The sequence below is a fragment of the Triticum aestivum genome, chromosome 3D, assembly GCF_018294505.1.
Source record: "Triticum aestivum cultivar Chinese Spring chromosome 3D, IWGSC CS RefSeq v2.1, whole genome shotgun sequence".
NCBI classification, from domain to species: Eukaryota; Viridiplantae; Streptophyta; class Magnoliopsida; order Poales; family Poaceae; genus Triticum; species Triticum aestivum.
Genome location: NC_057802.1, coordinates 427,532,320 through 427,542,068, shown reverse-complemented (window position 1 = coordinate 427,542,068; position 9,749 = coordinate 427,532,320). Strand labels below are relative to the sequence as shown.

The following is a 9,749-nucleotide window of genomic DNA, read 5'->3' as shown; positions in this document are numbered from 1 at the left end:
GTGGTGCGCCGTATCTTGCTCTGGATACGGTGGGAAGTGAGCGAGGATCGGGTCTTCGCATCCTTAGTGGCGCGCTACATCGACGCCCAGGTGTACTGGAAAATGAGCAAGGGTCTTCGCATTTGACTCGATGAGTGCGAAGGGTAAGAAAACTAGCCGAGCCTAGGAGGATCCACTTAGGTAGCTGGAACGTAGAGTCCATGACAGGTAAGCTTCGGGAGCTAGTTGATGCAATGGTGAGGAGAGGTGTTGATATCCTTTGCGTCCAAGAAACCAAATGGAGGGGACAGAAGGCGAATGAGGTGGAGGATACCAGCTTCAAGATGTGGTACACAGGGTCGGCTGCAAACAGAAATGGCGTAGGCATCTTGATCAAAACAAACAGAGAAACTGCCATTCGAACGAACTACTAGCGACCCTCCCCTCCTCCCGTGTCGTCCCCGCGGGCGACCAGGGGAAACCCTAGGGCGCCGCCGGCCGGCCCCCCCTCCCTTCGTCTTCCTCCCTCGCCGCTGACTGTTCGCACCATCGGGTGAAGCCCGTTTGGTGCTGGCGACGCCGGGGTCTCGTCTCTCCCTGCTCGGGTGCAGGCGGCATGGGGCACCTTGCTTGGGAGGCGGCGCTGCTCTATCGAGGGGCGCGGTGGCATGGCTACATGGTCCGGCGGCGGGGCTGCTGGTTCGTGGTGGTGGAGTGGAGGGCCTCGCGGTGGTGGGCGCACTCATGGCAGCGGTGGATCTGACGCGGCGACGGTGCAGGAGGTTGCGGGCAAGCAGGTTTCCGGCTAGATCCGGCGGGCCGGGGGCCCGGCTGGTGGCGCAGGACGGGGGCCGGGGCTCGTCATGGTCGCGGCATCGGAAGGGGGCGGTTGTGGTTGCTGGCCTGCTCCTCGGATCTGGCTCATGGCCGTCGGCAGGTGGCTCGGAGCAGTCCCTCGAGGTCCCGGCGTGGATGTGGGCTGCCACGGCGTGGTGGTGGCTCATGGCGGTGGTCGGTGTCATTTCACGGCAGTGGCTGGACTTCTCCGGCGTCAGCCGGTCGGTGAGCGCCCTTGTCGACCTTCGATTCCTCTCCTCGTCCTTCGGGCGCTACCTTCATCGAAGGGTTGGTCCTCTCCTAGTTGCGGTCCATCACTCGTCTCGCGCCCGGCAGTAGGACCGAGCTCGTCTCGCGCCCGGCAGCAGGACCGGCCTCATCTCGCGCCTGGCAGCAGGACCGAGCTCGTCTCGCGCCCGACAGCAGGACCGGACTCGTCTCGTGCCCGATAGCAGGACCGAGCTCATCTCGCGCCCGGCGGCGGGATGGGCTGATGGAGGCCAATTTTGGTCGGCCTAGTGAGTCTAGGCGCTGGGGGCAGCTCAGGAGTGCTAAAGGCGGGGCCTTTCCACTCGTCTCTTTGGTTAGGGTAGCTGTGGGTGGCGGGTGAGGTGGCATCGGGGTCTTGGATGCCGGGGTGGCGGCCCTGATGGTGGTGTCGCGGTGCTCATGGGCAGAGTCGGTGGCTTGGTGTTGCCCGGTGACCATGGTCGTGTGGGTGGCATGGTCGGCGGAGTGTGGCATTCGGTAGCGGTGAGTATTGGCCGGGGTGAAAACTTGTTCTATCTTCGGATGGACCAGCGGTGGCGAAGCTCGTTCCCTTCTTGAAGGCATCGCCGCGGCCATCATTGCATGTCATGTTGCTCCAAGGGAAACTCTGACCCTCGAGTTGTGTGGTGGCGGCGCTCCGGTGTCGTATCCTTTCTAAAGGCGTCGCCTTGGAGCCCACAGTTCGTCGTATGCGGCTTCATCTCTTCGCGGTGGCGTGCTCACGGTCGAGGATCCGGCTGCTCTTGTAGTGCTTAGGGTGGTGCTGCTGCACTCAGCGTCTATGTATCTTGCCTTGGGTGTGTGCGTGTGTTGTGGTGGCGTTCGTTTGTACCGGTTTGTTGTTAGTCATTGCTTTGTATATAAAGCAGGGTGAAAGCCTTTTTCGATAATCTTGATCAACAAGAGCCTCAAGTATGGAGTGGTACACGTCAAGAGACGTGGGGACTGGATTATCCTGGTCAAGCTGGTAGTTGGGGACTTAGTTCTCAATATTATTAGCGTGTATGCCATGCAAGTAGGCCACAATGAGAATACTAAGAGGGAGTTGTGGGAAGGCCTGGAGGACGTGGTTAGGAGTGCGATTGGTGAGAAGCTCTTCATAGGAGGAGACCTCAACGGCCACGTGGGTACATTTAACACAGGTTTTGAAGGGGTGCATGGGGGCTTGGCTATGGTATCAGGAATCAAGAAGAAGATGTCTTAAGCTTTGCTCTAGCCTACAACATGATTGTAGCTAACACCCTCTTCAAAAAAAGAGAATCACATCTAGTGACTTTTAGTAGTGGTCAACACTCTAGCTAGATTGATTTCATCCTCTCAAGAACAGAAGATAGGCATGCGTGCCTAGATTGTAAGGTGATACATGGAGAGAGAGTGTTGTCCCTCAGCATAAATTTGTGGTTGCTGACTTTTGCTTCCTGATTCGTGTCCAGCAGGATAAGCGTGCCAAAGTCGCTAGAACGAAGTGGTGGAAGCTAAAGGGGGAGGTAGCTCAGGTGTTCAAGGAGAGGGGCATTAAGGAGGGCCCTTGGGAGGAAGGAGGGGGTGCAGATAATATGTGGATGAAGATGGTGACTTGCATTCGTGAGGTGGCCTCAGAGGGGTTTGGAGTGTCCTGGGGAAGTAGAAGCGAAGCTAAAGATACCTGGTGGTTGAATGATGATGTCCAGAAGGCTATCAAGGAGAAGAAAGATTATGTCAGGCGCCTATACCTGGATAGGAGTGCACACAACATACAGAAGTACAAGATGTCGAAGAAGGCCGCAAAGCGAGCTATGAGTGAAGCAAGGGGTCGGGTGTATGAGGACCTCTACGAGTGGTTAGACATGAAGAAAGGTGAAAGGGACATCTATAAGATGACCAAGATCTGAGAGAGGAACACAAGGGATGTTGACCAAGTCAAATGCATCAAGGACGGAGTAGACCAGCTCCTGGTAAGGACAGGGAGATTAAGCATAGATGGAGGAAGTACTTCAACAAGTTGTTCAAACGGGAGAATGAGAGATCTACCATTGAACTGGATGACTCCTTTGATGATAACAACAAGCGTTTTATGTGGCGAATCCAGGAGTCTGAGGTAAAGGAGGCTTTAAAAAGGATAAAAGGAGGCAAGGTGATGGGCCCTGATTGTATCCCCAGTGAGGTGTGGAGAGGCCTCGGGGACATAGCGATAGTATGGCTAACCAAGTTTTTCAACCTCATTTTTGGGCAAACAAGATACCAAAAGAATGAAGACGGAGTACATTAATTACAATCTTCAAGAACAAGGGGGGTGTTCAGAGTTGTACTAATTCTGATGAGCCATACAATGGAGTTATGGGAGAGAGTGATTGAGCACCGCTTAAGAAGAATGACAAGCGTGACAAAAAATCAGTTTGGTTTCATGCCTGGGAGGTCGACCATGGAAGTTATTTTCTTGGTACGACAATTCATGGAGAGATACATGGAGCAAAAGAAGGGCCTGCATATGGTGTTCATTGACTTGGAGAAGCCATATGATAAGATACTGCAGAATGTCATGTGGTGGACCTTGGAGAAACACAAAGTCCCAGCAAAGTACATTACCCTCATCGACGACATGCACGATAATTTTGTGACAAGTCTTCGAACAAGTGAAGGCGACACTGATGACTTCTCGATTAAAATAGAACTGCACCAGGGCTCGGTTTTGAGTCCTTATCTTTTTGCTTTGGTGATGGATGAGTGCAACACACTGGGTTTTGCCCTTGTTTTTTTCTTTCCTTCTGCTTTAGTTAGATTTGCTGGTTTCTTGTTCTAGTTCTTCTCAGTCAACTCCTATGGACTTAGCAAACATAAAACCAACTAAAAACCTCTCTCACTAGCTCTCCCTCTCTTCGGGACAACCTCACATTTTCTCATAACCCAAAGCCCATAATATTTTATTTTTCTCAAAAGAATATGTGCTCTTAAGCACTTAGGTTATGAAGCTGATACCACCTAGAGTTCAAACTTTTGGATGGAGGATTCTTAGAAGGGCAATTCCTACAGGTAAACGAGCAGGTAGGTTCACTAATCACATAAGCAAAGTTTGTTCGAGGTGTAGTGAAGAAGATGATTTGCATTTGTTTTTCCATTGCACTTTCGCTAGGGCTGCTTGGTTTGCTGAACCATGGTGCATTAGATCAGATGCTTTAATTCGAAATTGCAGATCTATTGCAAAGGCCATACAAGCTTTTCTCTCTATGAATCATCCCCATGCTTCTTGGGAAAATTACATGTGGTGTTTATGGAAATCTAGAAATAAAAACATATTTCACAGGAAAGCAGGTAACCCTCGACAGGTTCATCATATAGCTCAGCAATTGTTGAAAACCATGAACTAGGAAAATGCATGGATAAGGACCATCACAAAACTCATTCTGGACATGCAGGTCAAGCAAATGTTTTTCCAAAACAAGGAAGCACCATTAAGACGGATCTCTTGATCCCAGGTGTAAAGATCTTCTTTGATGCATCATGGAAAAATGTCAAAGTTCCAGGCTTTGCGGAAGGAGCAACGACTACAGGGATTGGTGTTTTCATGCATCTACCGGGAGAACAAAGTATCAAGGTCCAGATTCAGCACTCGTGCTGGCAGCAAATGCAGCGAAGCATCTACAAGTCCAACAAGCTACATTTTTAACAGACAACCTGACACTTGCTACAGCTGCTGCAAAAAGGGAAATTGCTACAAACAAAATCCTTTGGGAGCTCAGAAAAAGCTTAGCGGATTATATCCATGTCACAGCAGGTCTCCAAGCACAGGTGTATCACATCTCTAGAGATCTAAATGGTATTGCCCATAGTGTAGCTCATCAGGTTCTAAATCACTCTTTAGAACCTTCTTTTACGTGTATAAATTCAGCTCACAGAAATAGGGAGTGCCATGTAATTTCTTCCTTCATCAAGTTAATCTCCAGGGATATGTACTCCATGCTGTAAAGTGCTTATGAGTTGAATATAAGGCATCTCTGGTGAACATCTCTATCTGAGGAAAATTTCTAGATAATTATCATAATTTCTTTGGGTCAAATATACCTCAGAAAAGTCCCTAGCCCCACCAGGATCTAGGTTTTCACCCGGTATACAAGTAGGGTGAAGAGGAGGGGAAAGGAACAACCTTGACGGCGCCAACAGGAAGGGAACAGTGTCCAAGGACGTCGTCACCGTCATGGTCGGACTAGCCAGCCTCGGATTTCTCCGGTGTCCATCCCCATCTCCAACCTCCAAGCACGAACAACACCGGCAGCCGGAGACCACCATAAGCTAGATCTGGCAGGAGAACGCCGCGGATGTCGAGGAAGAGGCCATCAGATCGAAAACGGCCACCATCGAAGGGCCCCGCACCACCGCCACCACCTGCCACTCACTCGCCGCCTCCACGGGCGAGGAGGACGGCCAGCACCGCCAGCCGCCGCACGCTGAAGCAGACGCCGACCCACCAGCCATGGCCACCAACATGGATGCAGGGCACCTCGAGCGAGACCGAGGCTACTAGATCCTCGCCGCCACCATCCTTGGCAGCCGCGCGGCGCACCGGCGGCCCCTCTGGTGGCGACGAGGAGGAGAGGCAGGGAAGGGGAAGCGGCCGGCGGCAGCTAGGGTTGGCCGCCCGCGACGCGGGGGCGAGAGGCTGTCCGAAATGTTTCTCCACACAGTTTGATCAAAATTATATAATTCATTCACGTAATTTTGCAGTATGGTGAAATAAATTTTGTTTGCTGCTTGATTTTGTTTGGACACATAGAAAACATTGTTTTAGTCTGGTATGAACCAAATTTTGTGACACACATCATTTTTCCGTTGTAATAGAAATACTATTTATTTGTTTCCGTTTTAGGAAGTGTAAATTGTAGCAGAGGAATAAACAAAAGAACTCACAAACCCTAAATCCAGATCTATCCCCTCCGACCTAGGCTATGGCTTCCATCGTGTCCAGGCTCGCGCGGGCAGCCTCTGCAACCCGCGCCTCTCCGCCAGCCGTTGGAGGTACTGCTGGCGGCGGTCGCCCTGCAGCCGCCATCCGTGTCTCTGCTGCAGGTAATCCCAAAGGAGTTCTTCTTATTTCGATACGAGTGCTTCAGACTTTGGGTATACTTTCTTTCTTATCATCAGTAGATATATCTGAATAAACAGGCAGAGACTGGACCTTATTCATTAGGAGTTGTTCTAATCACCACACTTCTAACAAGCATGTTGTTTGATTTAGTAATACCAACTGGTAATTTGTTATAATAGCGAGCTCTGCCTTGCAAGGCTCAATCAATCAAATTAACTCTGCTGAGACTGAGAGCGTAGTCCAAATGATTGTATTATCCACAAATTAAATTGTAACTCTATCCTTACTCAATAACAGGAGGCCTCAAGTCAGAAGATGAAGAAGAGGAGGAGAAAGTTAGACCCAAGTCACAAGTAGCTCCAGATGACGCACCCAGACGTCGCCCTCTCCTTGTTGATGAGAATGCACTAACGTCTGATGAAGCCATGTGGGCCTTCTATGAGCACTGGTGCAAGTTTCATGGCATATCACGTGACCGTTCTGAGATGGAACGCCAGTTCAAGACATTTAGTGATACCGCAAGGCTTGTGCACAAGGTGAACAATTCTCTTGTGCATGGCGAGTTGGCGATGAGCAAATTTGCAGATCGGACCAAGAAGGAGATGTCTCGTCCTAGCCTAGGATCTAGGCGCACAAAAAAATGATCTCATCCCTTTATGATGTACTCTTGTGTGACCCTTAAGCCACAAGTTATGCTTCTCTTGTGATCCAAGACATGCCTCTAATTTCTAGCAGTAATGTGTGTCTCATTTTAGCTTTGGTATAAGCCTGTATCTGCGTGTATATTGGACAAGAGTATCTTTCGCTTTGTTGTATGAGCTCATTTAGCTTTAATAAATGCTACATTTTCTGTATCTGCTCCGTTGTGCCTTTTGGTGCCGAATTATAATTGCACTCTTGGTCAACTTGAGGCAGACGTTTTTTTAATGTTAAATACAGATCATTCTTAATGCTAGACGCCACCGAACCCATTATTTGGATTATGTAATGAAAAGGTTTGAGCATTCAATATGAAAATGAGCGCAGAAATTCTGCACAGAGCATCCGTAAATACTTAGATTCACGTGGGCAGATATTATAAGTAGAACTATGATTGTGATTGTGATGTTGCCTTTAGAATGCCTCTGTTGTTTAACAGGTTCAGTAAACACCAAGGGTATGATATGAATTGGATTACAAAAGATATGATAAAAGAGGTATTCATCAGGTACGTATGGTTTGTCAATCTCTGCATTTTTCTTTGCACTTTCTGAATCATAGGTCCAACCTGTTTGATGGAGAAGTTGGTATTGCTCTAAATATGAACCTTGCGTTCTAGCAGTCCTTCGACTCCTGGTTGTTGCCTGCTGCCTAGTCAAAAGCAAGTGCACTTGTTTGTACCTCTCGCCTTTTCTACTTTTCTGCTTTGTTGATTGGATTGATGATTATGGGCTATTATTGCGTGTATCTCCTCTGTTATGTGTACAATCAAGTTATATAGGAGTATGAAGGATGCCTGATCCATAGTTAAGGGGCCTGAAATATCCTTCACTTTGTTGTATGAGCTCATTTAGCTTCAATAAAAGCTTTATTTTCGTGTACCTATTCCTGTGTATTAACTCCCATAGCTGCTACGCATGCTTTAGCTAGGAGTACATCGTTGCTTTCCTTCCCTTTGCTTGCTGGTGTTCCTCTAATAATTGGCCCTTTGGTTTTTGACTGTTATGGTGTATTTTAGATCATACATGTTGTCATTTGCTGCAAGGAGTCATATGAATGCCTTTGGTTATATGCTGGCAAATTTAACAATTATTAGAAGAAAATAGTCTTTAGGTTGATGATAGCGCGTTTCAGTCTTGATGCTTCTCGGATTTGCAGGCTGTCGTGTGGAGCTGGTGGTGTCATCTGGTTTTGTTCCTTTAGAATAGCATGTGAACTGTTCTTAGTTGCTTCAGAATAGCATGCGAAGTATTCTTAGTTGTTCCAGAATATCATATGTGAGCTACGCAACAAGACCATTTTGGGTTCAGTTAGCTACGCCCACATAGTCACTTATGGGTTATTTATTTATACAATAACATGAGGTTTTATTGTTTCTTATTGATTTTATTTGTCATATTTTACATAACAGCTTGTGGACTTGAGGGCAGGCCTGGTGCAGTGGTGAAGTCCTCCCCACTTGTGCCAAGAGGTCCTGGGTTTGAACCAGCCTCTCTGCATTGCACTTTGCAGGGGTAAGACTAGGTTCCTATAATCCCTCCCCAGACCCCACCTTGTGTGGGAGGTTCTATGCACTGGGTCTGTCCTTTACATAACAGCTGTGGACTTGTGGTTTAGAGCAGTTAACCGAGATCGCCACAGATTTCATGCATAACTGATGCCAGTTTTTTCTTGCCAAATAAACGAAAGGAACAAACGACCTGTTTTTCAGAACTTAGATCATCTTAGAAGATTTGCCTCTGTTGCATTCAACTAATGTAAGCCTTCTAAAGGTGTTTTCCTCTCGCCGCAGGTCAATCCCAAGGGTGCAGAGGTGCTCTGATTTCTGCCTTTTTGGCCGCCGCCTCCTGAAGTTCAGTTCTGCATGTGTAATCCTGATCCAGTTCCATGTACCAAGCACAGAGGCCTCTTGCTGCTTATCATGTCGTTGTCGTTGTCTGGTATGGAGGGCTTCCTCCTCTACATGGAGCTGACATCTGAATCCTTCCCCATGGATTTGGGAGCCCCTGACTTCATCCACTAGGTTCACAGCCAGGGAACATGCACCGGTGATATCCCCACTCTTCCTTGATTTTGCCTGATAGCAGTTCAGAGCCGATGCCTCTTTTGCTGGTAACAAATGAACAATAAACCTTTCCTGTGTTGTTTTAGTTGAGGGCATGGCCAATTACGTTTGAGATTTGGTATATGGTCAATAATGAGTGATTAAATACTGCTTATGCACCTTCTAAAAATGCAAACTTGCTTATTTTGTTACGCTATGTTTTATGCCAGAACCGGTACTGCATTACTCGTAATGCTGATTATAGAAGTTGCAATATTTTTTATATGTAACTTACTGACCAATGAAGAATTTGTAAATCAGCCTGATTGGCCCTCTTTATCTTATTAGTAGGGAGTGCATAAGATTTAGTCTTCTTTATTCAAATTAAATGTTATAACACTTGCAACTTTCTCTTAACTTGACATGGTCCATTCAATCTTTCAGGAGGAGAAAACATGACTGAAGGAACAATATCTTTTGCAAGCTCCTGAGCTCATACTGTACTGTTTGGGTTTGGTAAAAGCTAGGTAAAAAAGTACATTCATCTATTCAAATGAATCTGTGGTTTCGATACGATATTTGAAAATTGAGTGGAAACAGTTTGAAGAATGGACGGCAACATATCTAGATATGAAAATTTCATTTATGAGAAGTTTGCATAGTGCGAAAACACTAGCAGAGTATATGAGCTCATAGACACTACCATGCTCCTTTGTTTTTGTTAGAGAAGAAATAGGCTGCTTGGCTCGGAAGTCCATCCCGGCCAGAGAACATCGTTTGAACAATAGTTAAATAATCGATCCAGTTTCTAAGCTCCCACGAAATAGAGAGCCGTGAGCGCTCGGGGGCAACTTTTACGTG

At 47.5% G+C, this 9,749-nt stretch overlaps 1 long non-coding RNA gene across 1 annotated transcript; it reads right to left on the bottom strand.

Annotated features, from left to right (window-relative positions):
• Positions 1 to 4,473: 4,473 nt before the first annotated feature.
• On the bottom strand, positions 4,474 to 5,863 carry LOC123079365 (uncharacterized). Its single transcript, XR_006437952.1, has 2 exons — positions 5,125 to 5,863; positions 4,474 to 5,022 (listed from the first exon to the last, which is right to left on the bottom strand). It is a non-coding gene; the product is annotated as an uncharacterized lncRNA (long non-coding RNA).
• Between the last annotated feature and the right edge of the window lie 3,886 nt (positions 5,864 to 9,749).